Raw genomic sequence first — 9,407 nt, 5'->3', positions numbered from 1 at the left:
ACTCAAAATTGAGTTCAGGTGCATCCTGTTTCCACTGATCATCCTTGAGATGTTTCCGCAACTTGATTGGAGTCCACCTGTGGTAAATTCAGTTGATTGGACATGATTTGGAAAGGCGCACACCTATCTATATAAGGTCCCACAATTAACAGTGCATGTCAGAGCAAAACCAAGCCATGAAGTCCAAGGAATTGCCTGTAGACCTCCGAGACAGGATTGTATCAAGGCACAGATCTGGGGAAGGGTACAGAAAAATTTCTGCAGCATTGAAGGTGCCAATGAGCACAGTGGCCTCCATCATCCATAAATGGAAGAAGTTTGGAACCACCGGGACTCTTCCTAGAGCTGGCCGCCTGGCCAAACTGAGCGATCGGGGTATCAGTAATCATCAGCTATGCTTCAAGTGGTCAGTGGCAAACAGGATCACAATTGAAGTTGTTCAAATTAATAGTTCACCCAACAATGAGAATTCTGTCATCATTTTCAGTGATACCGAAAGCGATTGGCTTGGAAGTTTACCTCTGATAATGACTGGTTATTTATGTGGAAAAAGGCTAATTTCATTTAGCCTTTTTTGACCACATTTTTAATGTTGCATCATTTGAATATCCATTTTGATTGGTTAGTCTAATGCGTGGAGACTTGATGCTGCCAGCCCCCTATACAACTTATTCAGCGATTAAATCTTGCTTGACGCTGTAGCTTGTCTCTCCATAGAATTCAACACATTGGAGAATGTTGACGTAAAACATGTGAAACATGCCTTTAAAGTCCTTTTCTGCCAACCTTTGCCCATGTTTGTATGTGTCTTACAGTGGATGTGTGTGAACTTTACTGTGAACACACCAAACTTGCCAATCAATTGGTGGTGGGGGTCAAAAGTAAGGGGGTCAAACTGCGGTCCAGGTCATTTTCTGCCTGTGAAACCAAAGACCATCACCCAGAACTGCATTAGAGACTTTTCAAAGCTGCAGGACATCTATTAACACCTGTCTTTTGCTTTCTTCTCTCGCTTGCACTCTCCCTCTCCGTCCTCTCTTCCATGCTAATTACTCAATTTAAGCACCGCAGTCATTCCCAGTTCATTCTTGAGTGGTCTCAGCAGGGTGCAGGGGTGGCCGTGTGGCTGAGAGTCTGGAAGGGTAAAACAATTTATTTGGGCTTGTTCCCTCACACGTGGAGCCACTTAGTAAGCAATGAGGTGCCAGACAACCTCACAGCTGCAATAGCACCAGGGCCCCAGCCCTCCACCCTCTCTCAGGCCAGGGATCTGTCTTTTTCTATGGGCTCTATTTCAACATTGTAAACCAGGGACTGGAAGACAACCAGTAAGCAAAAAAGACTAAGCAAATCCACTCTATTGTGATTTTGTATTGTTTTTAAAGGGATAGTGAAAATTCTCTCATCATTTACTCACTCTCATGCCATCCCAGATGTGTATGACTTTCTTCCTTCAGCAGAACTCAAACAAAGATTTTTAGAAGAATATCTCAGCTCCATAGGTCCACACAATGGAAGTGAATGGGTACCATCATTTTAAAGCTCCAAAATCCACATAAGGGCAACATAAAAGTACTCCAGACAACTCTGGTTGTTAAATCCATACCTTCTAAAGTGATTTGATAGGTGTGGGTGATAAACAGGTCAATATTAAAGTGCTTTTTCCTTCACTTTCACTTTCTCCTTCTGTTTTTGGTGATTCACATTCTTCATGCATATCGCCCCCTGCTGGACAGGGAGGAAAAGTTATGACAAAAAATGTCTTAAATATTTATCTGTTTCTCACCCACACCTATCATATCGTGTCTGCACACAGATTTAACCCCTGGAGCTGTATAGATCACTTTTATGCTCCCTTTATGTTGATTTTGGAGCTTCAAAATATTGGCACACATTCACTTGCATTGTGAAGACCTACAGAGCTGAAATATTCTTCTAAAAATCTTCATTTGTGTTCTGCAGAAGAAAGTCATACATCTGGGGTGTCAGGAGGGTAAGTAAATCATGAGAGAATTTTTATTTTTGGGTGAACTATCCCTTTAAGTTTACCTCAAGTGACTCAAGGGATAGTTCACCAAAAATTATAATTCTGTCATCACTTATTCACCCTTGATGTATGGTCAAGGGTCATGTTGTTCCAAACCCATATGACTTTCTTTCTTCCATGGAACACAAAAGGAGATACTAATATTTTGTCTAAAGGGTCGTTCACACTGAACACATTTTTGTGTCCATCTGCACTTTTGTACATTGCTCTTCTATATAAACATGCACCAGCTATTAAAAGCACTTCTTGAGACACCTGAGATTTTTTACATGCCTTGCGCTGACTTTATTAGCACAAGAATGCATTCGGTCTGAACAGCCCCTAAAGTCTCCTTTTGTGTTCCATGGTAGAAAGAAAGTCATATGGGTTTGGAACAACATAATGACCGAATGAATCTCTTTATGCTTCATTATTACAGTCTTTGTTTCTAACAGGGTTGTCAAACACATTCCAGAACACAACTGCCAACTGTCAATACAGAAGCCAAATGTGACACTTGACAGGATTTCAGATGAACAGATGTTTCCTTGTCAAATATCCAATTTAATCCAAGCACAGCCCTCGTTTTGACCCATTTAAGAGCAAACAAAAGAGACATGTACATAATACAAGTCAAGATACCGCACAGGTTTTCCACAAAGTGCACCATACGACCGCAAAAAAAAAAAAATTGTAAGAAAATTGCCCTCTTAATGTTGCTTAGTTTAGCATAAGAATTTATTTTTGCTATTGTGAAACCCATTCATCTGTGTCCAGACTGACGTCAAGTTACAAAATTCTGGCCTGCTCACTTCTCTTTGTTTCCGTAACATTGTTATCTGGGAAACTGAGTGAGCCTTATACCAATCTGAGCTGTGGCTTGTCGCATGCGTCAGGGTTAAGAAACCTGCTCGTTTGTAATTGGATTTATGTGCCGGAATGTTTTTCCAAGGTGCGACTTGTGAAATAGCACACCATCTGCTCCCTATTAGAGCGCAAGACCAATACTCGCTACACAACAAGCAAGGAAAGCCCCTGACGCGCAGATCCATGGTGCTGGAGGGCTGCTTTATTACCGCACAAGGGAGAAGTGTGGTTTTAGTGCCATGAGATTCTGTTATACATTGTTTCTTTCTCTGTTCATTTCTGTCCTTCTACTTGCTTCTTTCCAGTATAGATTTCTTCTCACAGAACTCACTGAACCATCTTGAGTTTTTAACTTGATCGTTAGTGTTACCTGCTAAGGCAAGCATCTATTGCTTATAGTTGGGGTTAGGTCAACCAACGAGTGACCATCCAGAACAACCCAGCGACATGCTTAACAACATTCCGAACACCTTAGCAACCATAACAGCTATACAAATTATTGCTCACTGTATATTTTTGAATATCACATTCCAAGCTTTCCAACTCTCTTTTTATCCTCTTACATTCTGAATTTTTACATGAGAGGGAGGGGGAGAAAGAGAAACAGAGAAAGAGAGAAGGCAGATACAGCTCTTTTTTCAATTGGTATGACAGAGTGAGGGCTAGAGGGCCGTTTCTTTGACAAGCTGGGGTCAAAAGTCACAGAAGGGAGATCACACTAACGATAAGGCCACTCTGTGTGAATTAAAGCTTCAGTCCCACTAGGAAAGGGTACTTGTGTGAGTGTATAGCACAATGACAGGCCCCGGCCATGGAGACTAAGTGTTCCCCTTTAGCCTCTGGTGTGGCGACCCACCCTTCCCTCTGGCTTTTTCATACTTCTGGTGGTTTGTGTGTCCCTTGTCTTTCTTTTCAGCACCTCTGTACTATATGTGTGTGTGAAAGAGTCAGTCGTATTGCAACACTTGTGCCATAATGGGGTGTGCGTGTGTTTGTGCATAGGTAAAAAAGAAAGCCCACGATACCATATATATATATATATATATATATATATATATATATATATATATATATATATATATATATATACTGATCAGCCACAATATTAAAACCACTGACAGGTGAAGTGAATGACATTTATTATCTTGTTACAATGGCACCTGTCAAGGGTTGGGATACAGTATATTAGGCAGCAAGTGAAAAGTCAGTTCTTGAATTTCATGTGTTGGAAGCAGGAAAAATGGGCAAGCATAAGGATCTGAGCAACTTTGACAAGGACCAAATTGTGATGGCTAGATGACTGGGTCAGAGCATCTCCAAAATAGCAGGTCTTGTGAGGTGTTCCTGGTATGCAGTGGTTAGTACCTACCAAAAATGGTCCAAGGAAGGACAACCAGTGAACCGGCGACAGGGTCATGGGCCCCAAGGCTCATTGATGCATGTGGGGAGCGAAGGCTAGCCTGTCTGGTCCGATCCAACAGAAAAGCTACTGTAGCACAAATTGCTGAAAAACGTAATACTGGCCATGATAGAATGGTGTTAGAACACACAGTGCATCGCAGCTTGCTGCATACGGGGCTGCGTAGCCACGGACCGGTCAGAGTGCCCATGCTGACCCCGTCCACCACCGAAAGCAGCTACAATGGGCACGTGAGCATCGGAACTGGACCATGGAGAAATGGAAGAAGGTGGCGTGGTTTGATGAATCACATTTTATTTTAGATCATGTGGACGGCCGGATGCATGTGCATTGTTTTCCTGGGGAAGAGATGGCAGCAGGATGTACCATGGGAAGAAGGCAGGCCGGCAGAGGCATTGTGATGCTTAGGGCAATGTTCTGATGGGAAACCCTGGGTTCTGGGATTCATTTGGATGTTATTTTGACACGTACCACCTACCTAAAGATTGTTGCAGACCACGTACACCCCTTCATGTCAGTGGTATTCCCTAATGACAGTGGCCTCTTTCAGCAGGATAATGCACCCTGTCACACTGCAAAAATTGTTCAGGAATGGTTTGAAGAACATGACAAAGAGTTCAAGATGTTGACTTGGCCTCCAAATTCCCCAGATCTCAATCCAGTTGAGCATCTATGGGATGTGCTGGACCAACAAATCCAATCCATGGAGGCCCCACCTCGCAACTTACAGGACTTAAAGGATCTGTTGCTAATGTTTTGGTGCCAGATACCACAGGACACCTTCAGAGGTGTTGTGGAGTCCATGCCTCGACAGGTCAGAGCTGTTTTGGCAGCACGAGGGGGACCTACACGATATAAGGGCAGGTGGTTTTAATTTTAAGAATGACAGACTGACTCTCGCTGATGTAAGTGATGTGACAGAATCATATCAAACCATCTGCTTAAAGGGATAGTTCACCCAAAAATGAAAATTCTCTTATAATTTACTCACCCTCGTGCCATCCCAGATGTGTATGACCTTCTTTCTTCAGCAGAACACAAAAGAAGATTTTTTTAGAAAAATATTTCAGCTCTGTTGGTCCATACAATGCAAGTGAATGGTGATCAGCCCTTTGTAACTCCAAAAATTACATAAAGGAAACATAAAAGTAATCATAAGAATCCAGTGTTTAAATCCATATCTTCAGAAGCAATATAATACGTGTGAGTGAGAAACATAACTATATCTAAATCCTTTTTTACTCTAAATCTCCACTTTAACTTCCACTTTCAGATGTGAAAGGGAAACTAAACAAGTACCACATGTGACTTTCAGATGTAAAAGTGAAAGTGGAGATTTAGAGTGGAAAAAAGGACTTAAATCTCACCAACAGCTATCACTTCTGAAGATATGGATTTAAACACTGGGGTCTTATGGATTACTTATATGTTTCCTTTATGTAATTTTTGGAGTTTCAAAGGTCTGATCACCATTCACTTGCATTGTATGGACCTACGTATGTAGCGGAAGTGATGGAGTTACCTGGCTGTGATGCTGGACTGACAAAACAATTTAGTTTGTCCCAGTGTTTGCTTTCTGCTCCATCTTCTTGTCCTTCTGTCTCTGTCTTACAGAAGGAGGTGATTTATTTGTCCGGAGTTCCGCCAGAGTATCACGATCTGCAGGCGGTTTTAAGTTGGTCCTGTGCCTCATGTCTTCCTCCACATTGGCCATACAATTGTGCCATCGACCTGCTCCCAGACACTTCTCCTCCTCGGAGGCATTTGAATGCCCTGTCTTGCCCCGAGCGAGAAGCCATGGACAAGTACATTTCTGAGTCTCTGTCAACGACCTCATTCACCCCTCCTCATCACTGGCAGGAGCGGGGTTCTTCTTCGTGAAGAAGAAGGACAGCTCCTTGCACCCCTGCATCGATTTTCAGGGGCTGAATGACATCATCATAAAAAATAGGTACCCCCTACCTCTCATGTCTTCAGCCTTTGAGATGTTGCAGGAGGAAAAGATCTTCATGAAGTTGGACCTTCACAGCACTTACCACTTGGTCCGGATCAGGAGAGGGGATGAGTGGAAGATGGTGTTTAACACCCCCATGGGGCATTTTGAATAGCGAGTGATGCACTTGGGGCTCACTAACGCCTCCACCGTCTTCCAGGCTCTTGTCAACGATGTGCTGAGAGACATGTTAAATTGTTTCTTTTCATGTACTTGGATGATATACTTATTTTCTCTCCTTCCTTCAGCACTTTTTGGGTTGCAATGGCTGTTGGAGAACAAGTTATTTGTGAATGCTGAGAAGAGTTCATTCCATGCCCAGTCCATTCCTGGGGTATATTATCTCGGCGGAGGGGATCCGCATGGGCCCAGCTAAGCTAAGGGCCGTATCTAACTGGCCGGTCCCTAATAGCCGCAAGTTCCTCCAAAGGTTTTTGGGGTTTGCTAATTTTTACCACTGTTTTGTGCACAATTTCAGTCAGATGGTAGCCCCCCTGACAGCCTCACCTCCAATAAGATCTGTTTCAAGTGGTCGCCAGCTGCTCAGATGGCTTTGGATACTCTGAAGGAGTGTTTTATATCTGCGCCCATTCTCATAACCCCAGACCTGAAGAGGCAGTTCATAGTGGAGGTAGATGCATCAGAGGAGGGTGTCAGAGCAGTCCTGTCTCAGTGATCCCCTGGGGATTGTCGGGTGCATCCCTGCACCTACTATTCCCGTCGCCTGTCCCCAGCTGAACAGAACTACAATGTTGGGAATAGGGTATTTTTAATGGTAAAATTGGCCTTGAAGGAGTGGCGCCACTGGCTCGAGGTCATGGTCGTGCCATTTTTAGTTTGGACTGACCATAAAAATTTAGAATACATTCAGTCGGCTAAGAGACTCAATTCTTATTGCCCTTGCTCCAAGAATGTCAAACCTGATGCCCTATCAAGACAATTTGCTTCCCCTGGAGATGACATGCCACTGGAAACAATTTTACCAGTTGGTCGGGTGGTGGCGGCATTTTCATATGGGATGGAGTGGCAGGTCAGGAAGGCACTTCATGGGGTCAGGGTGCCTGAAGGGTGACCTGAGGATCTGCTTTTTGTGCCACGTCAGTCCAAACTCCCGTGCTCCAATGGGGTCACTCGTCCAGGTTGGTCTGCCATCCGGGGGTGAGAAGGACGTTGGCTGCCATCTGCAGCGATTTTGGTGGACGGACATGATGAGGGACGTACGTCGGTTTGTGGCCACCTGCCCAGACTGTGCCCAGAATAAGGTCTCAAATAAACCTGTTGGTCTGTGCCACTCACCCCCATTTCTGGAAAGGAAGTCAGCATCAGCCATCTGTGCCCCCTGTGTGGTCTGTGGACCACCTTGAATTTAAAAGGCTGGAGAGCCAGATACTAACGGGTGATCCGCGCGTTGGTATCCTGCACGCAGTGGAGCCATTGGAGTGGGGCATGGTCCGAGCAGAGGGTAAAGGCCCAACACAGCAGGTAGTAGCGGAGGGTGAGGACCGCCCACTTGATGGCCAGACACTCCTTCTCCAGAGTGCTGTACTTGGTCTCCCTCAAGGAAAGCTTGCGGCTGATGTACAGCACCGGGCGCTCCTCCCCCTCCACCACCTGCGAGAGTACATCCCCCTGTCCTCTGTCTGAAGCGTCCGTTTGTAATAGGAAAGGGAGAGAGAAATTAGGTGCAAAAGCGGCCCCCCGCAAAGTGCGGCTTTAATTTGCGTGAATGCCTGTTGGCACTGCTCCATCCACTGGACCGGGTCTGGAGCCCCCTTTTTAGTGAGATCAGTCAGCAGGCTGGTGATGTCCGAATAATTAGGCACAAACCTCCTGTAATAGCCAACCAGCCCCAGGAACTGTCTCACCCCCTTTTTGGTCTTGGGTTGCGGGCAGGTCGCAATCGCCGCAGTCTTGTCAATTTGGGGATGCACCTGCCCATGACCCAAGTGGAACCCCAGATACCATACCTCCACCCACCCAATCGTGCACTTCTTGGGGTTTGCTGTGAGTCCCGCCCACCGCAGCGATCTCAGGACCGCCCTCAGATGCTGCATGTGTCGCTGCCAATCATTACTGTAAATGATAATGTCGTCTAGATAGGCAGCGGTGTAAGCCGAATGTGGTCTAAGGATTCGGTCCATGAGACGCTGAAATGTAGCTGGGGCCCCAAACAAACCGAACAGAAACGTCACAAATTGGTGCAATCCAAACGGCGTGGAGAAGGCTGTTTTTGCAGGAAATTGGTGTCAAGAGGATCTGCCAATAACCCTTTGTCAAATCCAATGTTGAATAAAATCGAGCAGTACCTGACCGATCGAGCAACTCATCAACGCAGGGCATCGGGTACGCATCAAATTTAGACACCGCGTTGATTTTCCTATAATCCACACAGAACCGTACAGACCCATCTCTCTTGTGGACCAGTTGCTGTCTGATTCCTCTATTGCCCCCATATCAAGCATCGCATCCAATTCTTCACAAACTATTTTCTTTTTGTGTTCGGGCAAGCGATAGGGATGGCTATGTACCACCACTCCCGGTTTGGTCTCGATGTGGTGTTGGATGAGGTTCGTACAACCCAGTAGAGGGGAGAACACGTCTACAAATTCTTGTTGCAACTTGGCAACCCCTGTGAGCTGATACGGTGAGAGGTGGTCTCCGCAAGTGACCGGGGTGCTATGATTAGGTTTTATATTCACCTCCGGCCCATGCTCCGCCCTACTACCATATCCAATGTCACAGGGACCGCCTCCCTCCACAATTTCAGGAGGTTGAGGTGACATATTTGACGTGCGTCCCCTCTATCGGTTTGCTTTACCTCATAATCGAGATCCCCCACTCGTCATGTGACCTCAAAGGGTCCTTGCCACTTGGCGAGTAATTTGGAGCTCGATGTGGGTAGTAATACAAGTACCTTATCTCCCGGTGCGAATTCCCGCAGCCGAGCACCCCTGTTATACAGTTGGTTCTGTCGTTCTTGAGCTTGGAGCAAATTCTCCTGTGGTAGTTGTCCCAAGGTATAGAGTTTTGCTTTAAGATCAAGAACGTACTGAATTTCATTCTTGCTATCTGAAGGTCCCTCCTCCCAAGCTTTGCAGATG

This window comes from Myxocyprinus asiaticus, chromosome 47 (assembly GCF_019703515.2).
Source record: "Myxocyprinus asiaticus isolate MX2 ecotype Aquarium Trade chromosome 47, UBuf_Myxa_2, whole genome shotgun sequence".
NCBI lineage: Eukaryota > Metazoa > Chordata > Actinopteri > Cypriniformes > Catostomidae > Myxocyprinus > Myxocyprinus asiaticus.
Note: the sequence above shows the minus strand (reverse complement) of the source record.